Consider the following 20,458-nt stretch of genomic DNA (forward strand, 5'->3'; position numbering starts at 1 on the left):
CACACATAAGCTGAATGGATACTATCCTGGTCATAAGAGACATCAACCACTGAATACTGAAGTCATTCAGGGAAGGTAGACGCATATATTTTGAAAGCTTTGATTCAACAGTAATCAAAATTCCACTTAATTTTACACATAAATTGGTCAGAATTGCACCTACCCACTTGAATTTCACTCTCCGCCATCACGGCATTGGGAAGCACCAAATTAATTTTTTTAACAAATGAAACTAAGGTGTTGAGGGTTTTGGAAATTAACCGGCCATTCCAGGACACTTATAACCGTCTAAATTTGAGCAATATATTTTTCCGGACTCCCGGAAGGCAGATCTCAATAAGGCGTAAAACTTAGTGCCCCTTAACAGCCTCAAGAACAACAACTACTTCAGTAAATAAAACATTTTGGGAAGAGTATTTCAGACTTCAGCGGCTGGCGTGGAGTGCAGACGTGCACAAGATTTCACCGTCGACCTTGGTGGTGTGTGGACGTCTTGCTCTAACCCTGTCCTAAGCGCTGGTGATGAATTTTCCTGGTTGATTCATTACCTTTGTAACTTGTGAGTTCAATACCTTCGTACCTAGTTCAGCTATCAAAACTTTGGGGGCCCAGTCCCTGGACCCATTACGTACCTCTATAATCTGTAAATACCTTTGTAACTTGTCATGATTGTGACCAGACCTACCTGGAGTTCATTACCTTTGTAAATTGTGAGTTCATTACCTTTGTAATTGTGAGTTCATTACCTCTGTAACTTGCTCAGCTATCAAAACTTTGGAGTCCAGTCCCTGGACCAATTATGTACCTCTGTAATCTTTTGACTACCGCCCATAAGATGGGTATGGGATGCATAATAAACATAGCACCTAAAGTCGGTACCTGACCAGCCGGGCTGTGGCTCGTACGTTGGATTGCGCGCAGCCAGCAGTAACAGCGTGGTTGATCAGGCTCTGATCTACCAGGAGGCCTGGTCACAGACCGGGCCGCGGGGGCGTTGACCCCCGGAACTCTCTCCAGGTAAACTCCAGGTATTAAACTATAACTTTCTTCTCGGGACAGTTGCCTTCACACACACCCCAATGAGCAATCGCTCGGGGCATTGTACATCTGCTTTCATTTCCGTTCTACTGATTTCTACGTTTTGGACAATGCTGCTAACTTTCTCAGGTGGTGTGCAAGTGTTTGACTCGGCTGGAGTCTGAGTTAGCGGCTCCGTTTGACATTGTTTTATTGTAACTTATTGTGATACACTTAAGTTACCTAGTTATTTTATTTTTTATGGATATAATCATGACTTATTTCTACTGTATATGATATCTAGATTGCTAATAATAAGATGGAAATAAGTCACTGTGACTTTTTTTGGGTGTTATCCTAGGTAAATTACGCATATATTACTATGTATGATGATTGTAATCACATAAAACTCGTGTAACTGTACTTATATGTAATTATACCTAAATAAGCTTACTTCCTTACTTATTTCCTCTAAAGTTCCCGAATGACCCCAGTGGAAATAAGTTACTATGTCTGACTTCTTTGGGTTGTCCTAGGTATGATAATTGTACTTATGTGTACCTGTACCTCAATAAACTTACTTAAGGATTTGGACAACTTATATTCCCCGGCCTCCCGGGAAGCAGGAGTCAGTAAGGTGGCAGCAGTGCTGGGCCCTTAAAAATTCCCCATAAGTAAGTAAGTAAGTAAGTAAATTTATTCAGGTATACACAATACAGTTACATAGAATTATCATACATAGCAGCATATGTGTAGAGAACCTAGGATAACCCAAAAAAGTCAGACAGAGTGACTTATTTCCATTGGGGTCCTTTTACCTTATTATTATAATATAAAGGTTATAATATTTTCTTATTATTCTATAATGAAGATAACATCTTATTATCATACTAAAAAGACTATCTACTACCCGAGGGTCATTAAGACTATCTACTACCCGAGGGTCATTACGACTATCTACAATACGAGGGTCATTACTAGGGATAAGGTAAAATTTACACGTATTTTAGCTAAAAAATAGAAAATCATTCCCCTCCCTTTCTGTTGCTTCATTCATCAGACACTTTTTGGCAGTCTTCTTGAACTGGTTCAAGCTATGACTGGCCTTGACATTTGTGGGTAGTCTGTTCCATTCCTTTATTGCTGTACAATAAAAGGTGTTTGAAGCCTGGCCACTGACTGTGGGTACTACAAAGTTGTGCTCTCTCCCCCTAGTACTATGATTGCTTTGGTTCCCAACCTTGACAAAATTGACAGCAAGATATTCTGGACACTGTTCGTGAGCAATTTTATAAACATGATTTAGCTTCAGTTGTTTTACTCTGTCTTCAACATTCAGCATATCCAACTGCTGTAATTCATCCTGGCCTACATGTTCTCTTGGTCCCAGCCCCAGGATGAATCTTACGATTTTGTTCTGGGTGATTTGCAGTCTATCTTTCAGTTTTTTTGTCAAGGCAGAGTACCAAGAAGAGCAAGCGTAATCCATATGGCATTGTATAAGGGCTAGACATAGGGTCCTGCGAGCCTCAGTAGGTAGACACTGTGCTTGTCTATACAGGAATTTCAGCCTGGCATTCGCTTTCTTTACTACACTGTTCCCTATCAATTCTCCTGACATGCATGGGTCAAAGGGGATTCCCAGATATTTAACTGATGAAACCAAAGTGATGGACTCCCCATTACACTGAACATTAAAATTATTTACCCTTCTCAGTTTATGTTTCGTTCCAAAGAGAATGGCTTCAGTTTTCCCTAGGTGTAATGATAGTTTGTTGTCTACTAACCATTTGCTGCAGGACTCCAGTTCCAGTGTTAAAACATTAGCAACATCTTGTGGGTCTTTACCTGTCACTAACAGAGCACTGTCATCTGCATACAGTAGGAGTTTGCACTTGACACTGATAGGCATATCATTGACATAACATAAGAATAGTAAGGGACCCAGAATACTACCTTGGGGAACTCCACATGTTATCGGCAGGGGTTCTGATTCCGTTTTGTTGATTTTGACTATTTGTCTCCTGTTGCTAAGGTAGGACTTAAACCAGTCTACAGAACCTATACCGATAGCTTGGAGTTTATTACATAATATATTGTGGTTGACAGTATCGAAGGCCTTTTGCAGGTCTAAGGTTACCATACCTATGAGGTTCCCTTTTGACATTTCAGTTCTCAGGTAATCCATCAGATTAATAAGGGAGGTATCGGTTGAGTATGATCTTCTAAAGCCCGATTGATAGCTATGGAGAATGCTGTTGTCATTAAGGTACTTAACTACTTGAGAATACACCGCCCTCTCCAGAATTTTAGATATTATACTGAGTATATTAACAGGTCTATAGTTGCTTACATCAGACCTATTATTTTTCTTGAAGATAGGAGTAACTCTGGCCTCCTTGAACCCCTCCGGTACGGTATTAGTGGTGATTGATAGATTTATTATGTGAGCAATAGGGATTGACAGTTCAAAAGCACCATCTTTTAGGAACTTAGACGGGATGTTATCAGGGCCTGTGCTCTTAGTTGGGTTTAACCTGCTTAGTTCTTTTTGAATGAAGTCATGAGATACACTTACTAGTTGACAACTGTTTGGGGTTACCCCTTTATTGGTATAGTATGTTTGAAACTTATCAGAGTCTGTGTTAAAGGTATTTGATGCAGCTGGTAGTTTACTTACTAGTGTTGATGCAACAGATGTGTAGTAGGAATTAAAGCAATTTGCCACCTTAGATGTTTCGTGGCATACCTCATTATCGATAGTGAGTACTATGTTAGACCTATCTACTGGCTTATGGCTATACCCCAACTGTTTTAGTTGTTGCCAGAGCTTTCTGGGGTTATGCTTATATTCTTCAATTTTTGAGCAATAGTGCTTTGCCTTTGCTCCTTTTATAAGCCTCTGTACTCTGTTCCTCACCCTTTGGAATTCATTTAGTGCTGCAATATCCTGTCTGTTTGCTTTAAATCTTTTTAGCAGCTGGTCTCTGAATTTCATATTATCTAATATCTCAGTAGTCATCCAGGGTTCAGTTCTTCGTTTAATCCTAACCTCTTTAACTGGTGCAATATTATTAAGAATGGTAGTGAACATTGTTTTGAATTTTTCCCAGGCATCGTTTACGTCCGTGCAACTTGTTATCTCTGTCCAGTCACAATTGTGTAGCCTATTTACCAGTGTTTCTTTACTGTAGTTTCTAGTTGACCTCATTTTTATTGTCCTGTGTAGGCCTATCCTATCCCTAGTGATTTTCCTGGTGCAGTAAATGATGAAATGATCACTAAGACCTGTGGTAATGACGCCTGACTGACTAATGTTCTCAGCGCGGTTGCAAAGTATGTGGTCAATTAGGGTGGCTGAGAACTGTGTGATCCGGGTTGGTTTATTAATTAGTTGGGTGTAGCTATTTAATCCTAGAATTTGCTTATACCTTTTGCATAGCCCGTTATTTTGTTGCTGAAAACAGATATTGAAGTCGCCCAGTATTATTGTTTCGCAATTGCTTTCAACTCCGGACAAGACTCTGGAAAAGTCTTCTAAGAACTGGTCCTGGGTAGGAGGGCGGTAACTAGTTCCTACTAAGATGGGTTTGGTCTTGGGAAGCAGCACTTCAAACCATAGAATCTCCAGTTCATTGTTATTTAAATCAGGTCTTGGGTTGTAAGCTAAGTCATTTCTAATGTAGGCACATACTCCACCGCCCTTTCTGTTCCTATCTAAGCGTTTTATATTGTAACCTTCTATTTTGACCTCGTCGTCAGTCACCGTATCATCCAACCAAGATTCAGAGATGGTTATAACTGCCGCCCTAATTTTGTTAGCTAGAATCCTAATCTCTGCCAATTTAGGAAGAAGTGATCTTGCATTGACATGAATAAAGTGAAGGCCTGTTTTCATAAAACAATCATAATCATCAATATATGGCAATGGGTCATTTGTATTAAAATTAGGTAAATCAATGTCATCACTGCTAAAGGGTAACTGTGCCAAAGTGCATTTGTTACACACAAAATGAATTCTGGCACCGTTGCTATAATTGTACATACATCCATCATGCACCCACCCCTTACACATTTTACATAAGGTGCCTTTTCTGTTTTTCATGCGTACTTTAGTACAGTGTATGCATCTGTTTGGTAGTGTTTGAGATAATAATGGCTGTATTGTCTCACATTGACCTATGTATGCATTACATATGGAGTTAAGGTTATCATCCCTAGCTACTAGACCGTCATTATTGCCGTCATTTATCTGTCTGTTTTGCCTCTGCACAATAGTTTGATATGTTTATTATGCACCCCAAACCCATCCTGTGGGCGGTAGTCAAAAGATTACAGAGGTATATAATGGGTCCAGGGACTGGGCCCCAAAGTTTTGATAGCTGAGCAAGTTACAAAGGTAATGAACTCCAGGTACAACAACATAACAACAACAACAACAACAATCATTAAAGCCAGCCTTCGTTGGGAGTGGACATCGCGTTGCTGTTGTTGTTGTTGTTGTTGTTGAGGTTTATAGGGCCACTGACAGCACACGTACCGAGCCCTGCCATCCAGAGACGTCTCGTTCTTGCCTGAGTATCTGTGACAAATTTTCCCCAATCTCTCTGGGACGCTTGTCCTCATCTATTTTCCTCACCGGGCACATTACAGGAGGGACACCTATTATCGGCTTACTCTCAGCCAGCTCCATTTTTCCGCTCTGCAGATAATTCTTTAACGGCTTTGGTCTACCTGGAGTCTACCTGGAGGGTATTCCGGGGATCAACGCCCCCGCGGCTTGGTCCACGACCAGTTTTCCTGGTGGATCAGGGCTTGATCAACCAGGCTGTTACTGCTAGCCGCACGTAGTCCAACGTACGAACCACAGCCCGGGTGATCCGGCACCGACTTTAGGTATCTGTCCAGCTCCCTCTTGAAGGCAGCCAGGGGCCTATTGGTAATTCCCCTTATGCTTGGTGGGAAGCTGTTGAACAGTCTTGGGCCCTGGACACTTATGGTGTTTTCTCTTAGTGTACCAATGGCGCCCCTACTTTTAAATGGGGGTATTTTGCACCGCCTGCCCAGTCTTTTACTTTCGTAGGGAGTGGTTTCTGTGTGCAGATTCGGGACCATTCCTTCTAGGATTTTCCAAGTGTAAATTATGATATATCTCTCTCTCCTGCGTTCCAGTGAATACAAGTCAAGTGCTTCCAAGCGTTCCTAGTAGTTGAGGTGCTTGATAGAACTTACACAGTAAAGGTTCTCTGTACACTCTCTAGATCTGCAATTTCACCTGCTTTGCATGGAGATGTTAATGTACAGCAGTATTCCAGTCGTTTACTAAATTAAGTGTTTCTGTGGGCGTCCCGCTCTACTGGTGCTTGGCAAGGGGGTCTACCTGATTTAATGGGAACTTCTAGTTCCTGTTTCTATTTACAAAGGAACTCTTGTTCCTCTTTCTTCCATGGCCTAGCTTTGGGCAACCTGCTTTACACAGCACTGGAAAATAAGGAATATCCATTAGGACTTTTTATTGGCCTAAGGAAAGCTTTTGACACAGTAGACTACGGCAGCCTACTCCACAAACTTGACCATTATGGTATAAGAGGCCACGCACTTACATATTTCAAATCCTACCTTACTAACAGGTATCAGTACGTCACCATTAAAGACACAACCTCATCAACATGGCCAATTGATACTGGAGTGTCACAGGGAAGTTTTCTTTTTCCCTGCTCTTCTTCTTATATAACAATGATCTTTCCCAACATATCACAACACCTGAAACCAATTCTACTTGCTGACGAAACGACTTATGTCATCTCCCACCCAAATCTTGCCACACTCAACACCATTGTTAACGAGGAGCTACTAAAAATATCTACTTGGATGACAGCCAATAAACTTACATTAAACACTGACAAAACCTTCTATATTATGTTTGGTAACAGAGCTGGTGATGCACAACTGAACATTAAGATCGACAACATTCTTATTGCTAAACATAATGAGGGCAAATTTCTGGGCCTACACCTCGACGGCAACCTGAAATTCAGCACCCATATCCAACACATAAAAAAAAGTATCCAAAACAGTTGGGATCCTCTCCATGATACATTACTACGTGCCACAATCAGTCCTTCTCACACTATACTATTCACTCATCTATCTCTACCTCACCTATGCTATTTGTGCTTGGGGATCAGCAACAAAGACACACCTAAAGCCAATAATAACCCAACAAAAAGCCGCAGTAAGAATTATCATGCAATCCAATACTAGGCAAACCCCCCCCTCTTCAAAGATCTAGACTTACTCACTATACAGAACAAACACACATACTACTGTGCAATCTACATTTACAGCACCATAAATTCCACTATTAGCCCTGAACTAAAACACTTTCTTGATAGTTGTGACAGGACCCACAGGCACAACACCAGACACAAAAATCTCTATGACATTCCCCGTGCCCGGCTGAACCTATACAAAAATTCAATGTACATCAAAGGGCCTAAAATCTGGAACTCTCTGCCTTAAAACTCTAGAACTGCAAACACAACCATCACTTTCAAAACTACCGTTAAAAACATCTTATCTCCCTGACACCCCACCGTCAGCTAACTACATGAAAACCACCTATTCGCTTACTTGTTTCATGCACACATAAAAAAAAAACTAGGCCTACTCTCGATATCTGTGGTTCCCCCAATTTACACTTACACTCGCCCAAATGACTGTAAACATAAGTAAGTAAGTAAGTAAGTAAGTTTATTCAGGTATACACAAATTCAGTTACATAGATTATCATACATAGAAGCGTATGTGTAAATAATCTAGGATAACTCAAAAAAGTCAGACAGAGTGATTTATTTCCATTGGGGTCCTTTATTTTCCATTGCCTGAGATACTCCATTATAGGAGCTAAATTAGAAACTGTGTATCATGCCAAGACAAAACCATTCTCATTGCTAAATTTACAAACTGTACTGCAGTTACCTAGCTTTAATATCAATATGCTCCATAACGTGCATCAATATAGAGTTAGAATTATTATTATTATTATCAGTCTGCTCGAAATGCCTAGTCATGCTAGGCATTGTAGATGAATGGTTCAGAGAACCGACATGTTGATAAATTAGATACATGTGCAACTGAGGAAAGTTAAGACACTTGTGAAACATCTGGTTATCTTTATTGTAGACGTTTTGCTATCCAGTGGCTTTATCAATACAGATTCTTTGGACATAATAAGAAAACAGAAGAACTATATACAAAAGATGAGGTAATCAGTCCCTCAGCCTTGGAGGTGGTGTTTATAGCACCGTGGTCGTAGAGATTCTGAAGCAGAGGCGAACGAACGAAAGTTCAGGTAAGATTCCAAATGGGATGAGCGGGGAAGACGGGACAGACGAAGAATAGTGCTGGAGAGGAGTGTTCTTAGTCGTAGAAATAGAGCCAGGGCTTAACCCAGCAGCGAAGGCGATCGTGGGACAGATATTGAGAAGAGAAATTCAGGCTCTTTTGTTGGGACTCCGGTGGGGTGAGCGGGGAGGAAGGGACATGCAACGTTTAGCGCTAGAGAGGAGTGTAGAACTGAGCCATGTCTTAACCCAGTAGCTAAGGCGAACGTGGGTCAGAGAATGGTACCTGTCAGAGAAGGTACCTGTCATAGAATCTAAGGTTATTTGTAAATAGGGTTAGGAGCAGGATCATGCAAGGAGTAGAAAAGGTTGTGTTGGTTTGTGGGTCTGCGGATGTCTTCGTCAAGGAGAGAGGTCCAGTAGTCATGTCGTGTCTCAAGTTTGTCTATCTGTCTGTCACTGAGCGTCTTCCAGTACAGATTCAGCGCAGGGATGTCTAATTGGGCATGGAGAGACTCGCTTGTGGCGAAGTCCTCCCATCTAACATCAAGCACCCAGCGCAGCGCCTTGTTCTGGACACGCTGCAGTTTAAGTAAGTTTGTTTTTGCTGCAAGAGAGAGGGCTAGAGGAGAGTAAGTTATCAGAGGACGTATTAGGGATTTGTATAGGTGTAGTTTGGTGCGTTGAGAGGTGTGTTTCAGCTTGTAGTGGCCAGCAAGGGCCTTACTAGCTATTGCATGCCTTGAGTGAATGTGTCCGTGTAAACGAAGAAGGTAGTCAAGATTAACGCCAAGGACAGTGACAGACTGTGTGATGGGGATGTAAGTGCGGGTGTCAGCTGTTCTGAGCTCGACAGGTAATGGAGGATCACGTTTCCTGTAGTTAAAATACGTAATGCTGGATTTAGCTGTATTCGTTTTGATCCTCCATTTTTGTTCCCAGATGGCTATCCTGTCGATCTCATTTTGTGTTTTGTGTGTGAGTGTATCTGTATTGGCATGAGTGATAAGTTGCGTAATGTCGTCTGTATAGGCCAGTGTGATGGAGTTGTGGTATACAGGTGTTGGAATGTCGTTAGTGTATAAAATGTAGAGCTGGAGATTTTGTCCAGGTAGTCGGGAATTGTACGCAGGATGGAATGCATATAAATGACCTCATGGGAGACAGGAGCCGTAGTGGGGAATCAAGTGTAGTCAAAGATAAGATAAAACCAATATTGCAAACTAGAAATACCACAGGAAATAGCAAACAAGAGGACTCCAGTAGCAATAGTGAGGATATATTACCAAAAACAACTGATGGGAGGATAGGAATAAGACAGGTAAACATGCACCAACAGGGAATACAGTCACAGAAACCCAAGCAAAACATGCACCAACAGGGAATACAGTCACAGAAACCCAAGGCAAACGGAAACCAAGCCTGTGCACATACTATGCACTTGGTATCTGCAGGCATGGGAAATCTGGAAAAACAGATGGGACGTGCAACTATGACCACCCTAGAAAATGCCATGCCCATATGACAACAGGAAAATGCAAACTCCCTTCCTGTAAGCTTTTTCACCCTGAAATGTGTCCCTCTTCAGTACAGGAAAGACTGTGCTATAACTTAAATTGCCAGGCATACCATCTAAAGGGGACAAAAAGATACAAAACATCCAGGCCATGGGAAAACCTGGGTAGCCACAGCCACTCAAGAGGGAGAGGTTTTTTAGTGCCAGGAAGAAAAAAAAACTGGCAGGAAATGGCAGAAATCGTACACCAAATCCAGTCATTCCTGGAGTGGAACCACAGTCGATGGCCTCCACTCCAAACCAACAGATACAGATACTAATGCCAGAAAAAAAAAACAGTACCGACAATACCACCAGTCCGATGACATTCTTCTTTGCAAATATACAGGGTCTAAAGCCAGCAACAAACAACAAAATACCTTTCATCCGTGGACTGCTTGCAGAGGCAAAGGCAATGTTCGTGGCTTTCACTGAGACCCACATAAAGGATCACTTGGACAACGAAATATGGATCCCAGGTTACAACCTATACAGATGCGACAGAGTGAACAGGCAAAAGTGTGTGTGGGGGGGGGGTTGGCCTGTACATTGCGGAGTCACTTGTGTGCACAGAACTGCTGAATGCCTCAAATGATGTAGTGGAAGTTTTAGCAGTAAAGGATGAGAACCAAAACCTAGTCATTGTGGTAGTCTACAAGCCTCCGGATGCAACATCCCAGCAATTCCAGGAACAGCTGTTAAAAATTGACCACTGTCTGGAAAATCTGCCAGCTCCTGCACCCAACATCTTGCTCCTGGGGGATTTCAACTTAAGGCACCTAAAATGGAGGAATATAGCAAATAATATTGTTGCAGTAATAACACCAGGAGGCAGCTCTGATGAAAACTCACACTCACACGAGCTTTTAAATCTCTGCACAAAATTCAATTTAAACCGGCAAATAATAGAGCCTACTAGACTGGAGAATACACTAGACCTCATCTTCACTAACAATGATGATCTGATACGAAATGTCACCATATCAAAAACAATATACTCAGATCACAACATAATTGAGGTTCAGACATGTATGCGCGGAGCCCCAGACCGATATAATGAGATTAGTCACGAGGGAGCATTCACCAAATTCAACTTCAATAACAAAAACATAAAGTGGGACCAAGTAAACCAAATCCTAACTGATATAAGCTGGGAAGATATACTAAGCAACACAGACCCCAACTTATGCCTAGAACCAGGGCCGGATTACCGCATAGGCAAACTAGGCATTTGCCTAGGGCCCCGCGCATTTGGGGGCCCCGTGGTCCAAGGGGTTCAGGGGCTCATCCAAGACTGCGCACATGGTGCAAGTGCAAAGGGGTCCCTACCTAAAAAGTTCAAGTGTTTGGAGAGTAAAATTAATCAAAACAAAAATAAATAATGAAATAAAATAAAATAAAAATAAATAAACCTAACCATAGATGGCAACACTCAACACGCCTTTGTTTACATCAGAACAGCTGTGTTTTCCCGCTAATGAGTGAGTATGGGAGATTCCTCTCCAATTTTCTGTAGTAATTACACGTTATCTAGACTTGTACTGTGACAAATTAACTGAAGTGTTGTTGATAGACATTGATGTGTATGGATAAATGTTTGTTTTCGCCTCTAAATGTTAAGGGAGGGACCTGATAGGGTTATTTGACCAGTAAAGACGCATGGACCAGTAAAGACGCATTTTTGGTAAAAATACTATAAAGAAAAACCTAAAAACGTAAACTGACTTCCGTTTGTATGATTTGATAGTGTTGCGCATGATGCAATGATAACAATAATGGTCAGTGATTTATAAAGGGAATAATAGTGCTGTAGTGGTTATGCTGAATATAATAGGTACATGATGTCACTACTTTAATAGCCTAATCTAGTAATACTATGCTGTCTTGAGTTTATTCTCTTTAAAATGCATGATTTAACAAGATAGTTATAATGGCTGTTGGTAAATGGTTTTGGTTGTCTTGATGTACTTTCCCTATTAAATTTAATCTAAATAGCCAGACTGTATTTAATTAGACCTTAAACAGGCTCACACAGACCCCCTCCCCCAAGTTGGAAGGAGTCGCTTCGCTTACCCGTAACTCAAAGGGGCCCCGCCAATCTGAATAGCCTAAGGCCCGGAGACTTCTTAATCTGGCCATGCCTAGAACAGATTAACTCGGTGGCGCTCGATGTATGCACAAGGCTTATTTCTCTAAGAAAAAGGAGGAGTAGATGTAAAATCGAAAGGGGCAGGCGCTCCCTTTACAGGCGACGGAAAAGAATAACAGAGGGGCTAAAAGAGGTCAATATATCTGAAAGGCGTAGGGAGACACTGGTCAGAGAAATAGCAAGCATCGAACTTAAGCTAAAGGAATCTTATAGGAGTCAGAAATCGCGGGAAGAACTAAAAGCCATAAATGAAATTGAAAGAAACCCAAAGTATTTCTTCTCCTATGCCAAATCAAAGTCGAGAACAACGTCCAGTGTTGGGCCCCTACTTAAACAAGATGGGTCCTACACAGATGACAGCAAGGAAATGAGTGAGCTACTCAAGTCCCAATATGACTCAGTTTGTAGCAAGCCGCTAACCAGACTGAGAGTCGAAGATCAAAATGATTTTTTTTATGAGAGAGCCACAGAATTTGGTTAACACAAGCCTATCTGATGTTATACTGACGCCAAATGACTTCAAACAAGCGATAAATGACATGCCCATGCACTCTGCCCCAGGGCCAGACTCATGGAACTCCGTGTTCATCAAGAACTGCAAGAAGCCCCTATCACGAGCTTTTACCATCCTATGGAGAGGGAGCATGGACACGGGGGTCGTCCCACAGTTACTAAAAAAAACAGACATAGCCCCACTCCACAAAGGGGGCAGAAAAGCAACAGCAAAGAACTACAGACCGATAGCACTAACATCCCATATCATAAAAATCTTTGAAAGGGTCCTAAGAAGCAAGATCACCACCCATCTAGAAACCCATCAATTACACAACCCAGGGCAACATGGGTTTAGAACAGGTCGCTCCTGTCTGTCTCAACTATTGGATCACTACGACAAGGTCCTAGATGCACTAGAAGACAAAAAGAATGCAGATGTAATATATACAGACTTTGCAAAAGCCTTCGACAAGTGTGACCATGGCGTAATAGCGCACAAAATGCGTGCTAAAGGAATAACGGGAAAAGTCGGTCGATGGATCTATAATTTCCTCACTAATAGAACACAGAGAGTAGTAGTCAACAGAGTAAAGTCCGAGGCAGCTACGGTGAAAAGCTCTGTTCCACAAGGCACAGTACTTGCTCCCATCTTGTTCCTCATCCTCATATCTGACATAGACAAGGATGTCAGCCACAGCACCGTGTCTTCCTTTGCAGATGACACCCGAATCTGCATGACAGTGTCTTCCATTGCAGACACTGCAAGGCTCCAGGCGGACATCAACCAAATCTTTCAGTGGGCTGCAGAAAACAATATGAAGTTTAACGATGAGAAATTTCAATTACTCAGATATGGTAAACACGAGGAAATTAAATCGTCATCAGAGTACAAAACAAATTCTGGCCACAAAATAGAGCGAAACACCAACCTCAAAGACCTGGGAGTGATCATGTCGGATGATCTCACCTTCAAGGACCATAACATTGTATCAATCGCATCTGCTAGAAAAATGACAGGATGGATAATGAGAACCTTCAAAACTAGGGAGGCCAAGCCCATGATGACACTCTTCAGGTCACTTGTTCTATCTAGGCTGGAATATTGCTGCACACTAACAGCACTTTCAAGGCAGGTGAAATTGCTGACCTAGAAAATGTACAGAGAACCTTCACGACGTGCATAACGGAGATAAAACACCTCAATTACTGGGAGAGCTTGAGGTTCCTGAACCTGTATTCCCTGGAACGCAGGCGGGAGAGATACATGATTATATACACCTGGAAAATCCTAGAGGGACTAGTACCGAACTTGCACACGAAAATCACTCACTACGAAAGCAAAAGACTTGGCAGACGATGCAACATCCCCCCAATGAAAAGCAGGGGTGTCACTAGCACGTTAAGAGACCATACAATAAGTGTCAGGGGCCCGAAACTGTTCAACTGCCTCCCAGCATACATAAGGGGGATTACCAACAGACCCCTGGCAGTCTTCAAGCTGGCACTGGACAAGCACCTAAAGTCGGTTCCTGACCAGCCGGGCTGTGGCTCATACGTTGGTTTGCGTGCAGCCAACAGTAACAGCCTGGTTGATCAGGCTCTGATCCACCAGGAGGCCTGGTCACAGACCGGGCCGCGGGGGCGTTGACCTCCGAAACTCTCTCCAGGTAAACTCCAGGTAGGGGAGAGGACAGATCCCTGGGGTACTCCGGCATTTAGTGTGAAGTAGTCAGAGTAACAGCCTTGGTATTTGATTCTCATGGTACGGCCGTCTAGGAAGTTGCAGAGGAGTTTACGAGTAGTGAGAGGCAGGTTGAAGTTAGTGCAGAGTTTGCGCTTGAGCCCTTCGTGCCAGACAGTGACTATGCCCTCGTCTGCTACACGTCCCTATTCACTGACGCCTATATAAGCGCCAGTCTCTTTGCCTCTGCTTCAATAACCAGACGTGTTGTTATTAAACAGCACGTGTGTGCGTGATCAACGTGTCAGACACTTAGGATATACAGCCCGTCAATCCCCTGCCGAAAACTGGAATGGCGTTGCTATTTCTTAAGTCATGTTGACGGCAGTGAAGGGACTTGAGCTAGAGTTCGTCACAGCCACGCTAGCTGGAGATTCGTCTGTAAAAACTTGCATTTGTGGTCACAGAGGTGCCTGTGCTAACCTTCCTGTGGTGTAGAAATATACCTAGTTGGATGAATATTGTGGCTAGCTGGTCTAGTGGCTAACGCGACGGGCTGGAGTTTTGAGACTCTATGACCGCGGGTTCAAACCCGGCCGGGGGTATGGTTTACGTTGCTATTCTTGTTAAAGGCACCATTAAACATGAGTTCTTATCCCTTCCATTTACATGTTCTCACAGCATGGCTGTGAAAATTTACACGATACACGGACCCATCATCCTCTACACGACATATACCAGACCCAACCAAAACATTAATATTCATGATTTAACCATTCTTTTTAATCATACACATCTCCCTGTATACCTACTTGCCGACCTCAATGCCAAACACACTGACTTCCATGACAACTCCACAAATTTGCATGGTAGGCAACTTCATACACTTGTAACACAGAAACAATTACTCAGATATGGTAAACATGAGGAAATTAAATCTTCATCAGAGTACAAAACAAATTCTGGCCACAAAATAGAGCGAAACACCAACGTCAAAGACCTGGGAGTGATCATGTCGGAGGATCTCACCTTCAAGGACCATAACATTGTATCAATCGCATCTGCTAGAAAAATGACAGGATGGATAATGAGAACCTTCAAAACTAGGGAGGCCAAGCCCATGATGACACTCTTCAGGTCACTTGTTCTATCTAGGCTGGAATATTGATGCACACTAACAGCACCTTTCAAGGCAGGTGAAATTGCCGACCTAGAAAATGTACAGAGAACTTTCACGGCGCGCATAACGGAGATAAAACACCTCAATTATTGGGAGCGCTTGAAGTTCCTAAACCTGTATTCCCTGGAACGCAGGAGGGAGAGATACATGATTATATACACCTGGAAAATCCTAGAGGGACTAGTACCGAACTTGCACACGAAAATCACTCACTACGAAAGCAAAAGACTTGGCAGACGATGCACCATCCCCCCAATGAAAAGCAGGGGTGTCACTAGCACGTTAAGAGACCATACAATAAGTGTCAGGGGCCCGAGACTGTTCAACTGCCTCCCAGCACACATAAGGGGGATTACCAACAGACCCCTGGCAGTCTTCAAGCTGGCACTGGACAAGCACCTAAAGTCAATTCCTGATCAGCCGGGCTGTGGCTCGTACGTTGGTTTGCGTGCAGCCAGCAGCAACAGCCTGGTTGATCAGGCTCTGATCCACCAGGAGGCCTGGTCACAGACCGGGCCGCGGGGGCGTTGACCTCCGGAACTCTCTCCAGGTAAACTCCAGGAAACATCTCATACACCTTGGACCTTACTTCCCAACAGTCTTTACATACAATGGCCAAGGCACCCATGATAAATTTTTTACAAACAGAGCTAGTAATCGCTTACATCACTATACAACACCAGGACCGCTCTCTGGATCTGACCACATTCCTATCATTTTCCATATTTCCTCAAATCCTATACTCATTCCAGTTCGTCCCTCTCCAGCTTACTCTCAGGCGGATTGGGATCTGTTCAAACAACGCCTAAACACTCTTGATCTCACACACAACTATGACAATAGGCCAGTATCAGACATAGACACACAAATTCAACGAATTCAACAATCAATTACCCAAGCCGCTGCAGAGGCTGTTCCCATGACACACCACAAAGTACGTTACTCTTTCCGCCCTTCAGAAAGAGCAAAAAGACTGCTCACCTGTTACAGACATCGTTTCCTAGCAAACCAAAACAGACTAAATATCATCCGATGGGACCTAACTATCTTACGTACTCATATCATTCATAGCCTAGATGATGACCATGTCCGACATTGGCAATCAATTATAAACACAACAGATGTCCAGCGTACAAGAGATCCCAAAGCATTCTGGTCATCCATTCGGAGACTTATAGGCATCCCTCCATCCACAAGCTTCAGACACATTAATCACAACAACAGACAGATCTCTGACCCTGCTGAAGCTGTACATATTTTCAAAGACATGTGGGAACACATCTTCCACCCACATCCACCAGACCAAGCTGTCATAGCACATACATTAGACATAGAGCGATGGGTATCTAATCATGACGACTTAACCAATCCTGATCCAATCATAAACCTAAACACACTATCCTCCACGCATCCTCTAAAGTCTAAACTCTCCTTTTTCTGTAGCTGATGTTCATACTCTACTAAGACCTTTGAACGACTTGTAAATATGCGACTCAGGACTCACCTAGAGACAAATAACTTGCTTACTGAAAGACAATTCGGTTTCCGACAACAATGTTCTACCCAAGACGTTTTGAATATAATCCTGGATTATGTACGTATCAATAAGGCCCAGAACTGTACCTCCACCCTTGTCGCCAAAGATGTAGAGAAAGCTTTTGACACTGTTTGGCATGAAGGATTAAAATATAAACTTTGCACTGGATGGCGAAACGTCCACAACAAAGACAGTCTTTACGGACCGAAACGCCGTCGTAAGCTTCTCTCTTTTATGTGCGGGTTAAGATAAGATAAGATTTCGTTCGGATTTTTAACCCCGGAGGGTCAGGTAGTGCGTCATCGAGGACTGTCTAACTTATTTCCATTGGGGTCCTTAATCTTCGACTCTACCTATTTGCTGCTAGGTTTCGAAATGTTTCCACCCGCCGGGAATCGAACCCGGGCCCTCCGTGTGTGAAGCGGGAGCTTTAGCCACCAGGCCACCAGGGTTATTTGTGTATCGTTCCAGTCACGGTATTGTGCCTTTTTTTTTTGTTATTTATATACTTAGCAGATACTTTCAGATATCCTTACAATGATGTAAATCTCTTTCAAACGTTGTACGACCCGGCACCTCCACCTCAATACAAATAAACTACCTGACTTATTTAGCCTAACTATTCCAACAACTTAAAAGTGCCATTGTCATAGAGCTGTGTCTTTGTGCGTTTTGAGCTGAAGTGCTTGCGACGTGCGTTTGCGTCGCCTTTTTACAGTAACCTGTGGTATAAACCTTGGTAATAAATACCGACAAGTTGGTTTAGAAAGACACGTAAGCAAACACTATAACATATTTATTAGAAAACGTTTCGGTCCTGGGACCTTGATCACTTCTAACATACAGAGGTAGAAAGACATTATATATATAGGCGGAGAGTGAGATGTGACGCACGTGACCTGAGGAATGTCATAAGAACATAAGAATGGAGGAACACTGTAGAAGGCCTACTGGCCCATGCGAGGCAGGTCCTTATCAAAACAACCTCTGCCTATGATGAGGACCAGTAGACGATGAAATCATGTTATAGTGTTTGCTTACGTGTCTTTCTAAACCAACAGTAACCTGTACCTGTGCCGTGTCCAGTCATTGCAAATTGATATGCTCACGAGAGTGATACTGCTGAATATTATGTTTTCATTGATTAGCAGTTTGGTATAGACCTGACACTTTTCCTCCTTCTTAAGATTTTTTCCTCTCCCAACTATCTTCTTCACCCTGTCCCCACTTGCCCCTCGCCCCTAGTGGGCTCTTACCTGTGAGCCCTCTGTTCTGTTCTCGGCTTCAGAATCTCTACAACCACGGTGCTATAAACACCACCTCCAAGGCTGAGGGACTGATTACCTCATCTTTTGTATATAGTTCTTCTGTTTTCTTATTATGTCCGAAGAATCTGTATTGATAAAGCCACTGGATGGCGAAACGTCTACAATAAAGATAACCAGATGTTGCACAAGTGTCTTAACTTTCGTCTTGTCGGTATTGTATACCTGTCTTGCACAACATGTGCAACTCTTGGGTATCTTTATTGAGGAAACGTTTCGCCACACAGTGGCTTCATCAGTCCATACAAAGGAGAATCGTGAAGAACAGGAGGAGAATGAGGTAATCAGTCCCTCAACCTTTAGTCGATGTGGTCAGTCCATCAATCTTGAATAGAATATCGCATATCAGCGGAGAAGTGGCTTATATACCATAGGCAGGAGAGGTGCAGCAGTCGTAGGTGGTGCCACATTTGTCCAATGTGGAAGTAGATCGTGCCCAAGGGTTAGGGAAGCGAAGAATTCCCAAGTATTAAGTTTACCTCATTCTCCTGTTCTTCACGCTTCTCCTTTGTATGGACTGATGAAACCACTGTGTGGCGAAACGTTTCCTCAATAAAGATACCCAAGAGTTGCACATGTGTCTAATTTATCAACATGCTAGGCATGATAGTGACCCTCTTTGAAATTAGTATTTTATATTATGTAAACCTCACATTGTAATCTTTACAGAGAAATAAACATTTGAATTTGAATTTGAACATCGGGAAGTCGGGTTCGATACGGCGTAAGCTGTCAGTGGCCCTGATAAACCCAACAAACAAAATATTTAGGCCTCGTACATAATTTGAAATTTTTTTGTAAGTAATGGTTTTATGTATTAAAATGCGTAGAATTTAACCTAGGATAACCTGTTATAAGCAGGCAATGTAACTTATTCCCAGTGATATTTTTTTTAAGAAAATGGGTTGGTAGGCGATGAGAAATACTAAAAAACTCCAAGTAGAAATTTTAAGATTTTATTTCCCTTAAGCCATTTTATTTACTTATAAAACTTTTTTCCTTTTTTTTTTTTAGCCCTCATCCACTCTCATCCTGGGACGCCATAAATCACCTTCTCTCCCCACACTGTAAATGTGCTGACGTTGAAGGTAACCAGTTATTGGTTCAGGTAATGTAGAAGTCTTGTGGCTTAGCGCTTCTTTTTTATTATAATAATAATAATAATGTGTGATGCTAATACGGGTTTAGCTCTTGCATTTCAACAACCGCAACAACAATAATAATAAAAAGAAAAGTAAACCAACATATACATCTTCTCTACTATCAAGGTAAGAGATAAGATTTTGTTCGGATTTTTAATCCCGGAGGGTCAGCCACCCAGGATAACCCAAGAAGGTCAAGTGGGTCATCGAGGACTGTCTGTCTTATTTCCACTGGGGGACCTTAAATCTTGTCCCCCACGATATTCCCCCCCCCCACCAGTTGACTAACACCCAGGTACCTACTTCCTTGCTAGGTGAATAGGGCAACAAGTGCAAGAAAACACGCTCAATGTTTCCGGCCTTGCCAGGGATCGAATCATGGACACACAATGTGTGAAGCGAGAGCATTGCCAACCAGGCCACGGGACACTTTTAGTAAAGTAGCAACTGCAGGTGGGCTGTTTCAATTTTTAAGGTTATAAATCATGAGTGATTTCTACTGGACGTCAATAGACTTTTTTTTGGGGTTATCTTAGGTAATTTACACATACGTTGGTTTGCGTGCAGCCAGCAGCAACAGCCTGGTTGATCAGGGGCTGATCCACCAGGAGGCCTGGTCACAGACCGGGCCGCGGGGGCGTTGACCCCTGAAACTCTCTCCAGGTAAACTCCAGGTATGTTACTATTTATGTATACCTGTACCTAAATAAACTTTCCCCCCCCCAAAAAAAAAAATCAAAAGTTATTTGAGTCAGTTTTTTTAGTGTAACGAGAGTTGTGTGTAAATACATAAGTGATTTTATATTTTATAGTGTTCTAAATATATAAGCAACTGTGTTATTGTAATACATGTATATGTATATTATATATATATATATATATATATATATATATATATATATATATATATATATATATATATATATATATATATATATATATATATATATATATATATATATATATATATATAAAATGTGTGTGTGTGTGTGTATTTTTTTTTTTCAACAAGTCAGCCATCTCCCACTGAG

At 42.2% G+C, this 20,458-nt stretch overlaps 1 protein-coding gene across 7 annotated transcripts in view; it reads left to right on the forward strand.

The window, feature by feature from the left end:
• Nucleotides 1–19,008: 19,008 nt before the first annotated feature.
• LOC128689389 (uncharacterized) overlaps nt 19,009–20,458 on the forward strand; it is a 16,371-nt gene continuing 14,921 nt past the window's right edge. For 2 of the 7 annotated variants that reach the window (XM_070086196.1, XM_070086202.1), the window contains exons 1-2: nt 19,009–19,082; nt 19,300–19,373. The gene's annotated coding sequence lies outside the window, so the exon portion shown is untranslated. Of the gene's footprint in view, nt 19,087–19,258; nt 19,394–20,458 lie in introns of those variants that run through there. The other 5 variants (XM_070086199.1, XM_070086200.1, XM_070086203.1 and 2 more) reach the window with 5 other exon arrangements.

The sequence above is a fragment of the Cherax quadricarinatus genome, chromosome 18, assembly GCF_038502225.1.
Source record: "Cherax quadricarinatus isolate ZL_2023a chromosome 18, ASM3850222v1, whole genome shotgun sequence".
Taxonomy (NCBI): Eukaryota; Metazoa; Arthropoda; class Malacostraca; order Decapoda; family Parastacidae; genus Cherax; species Cherax quadricarinatus.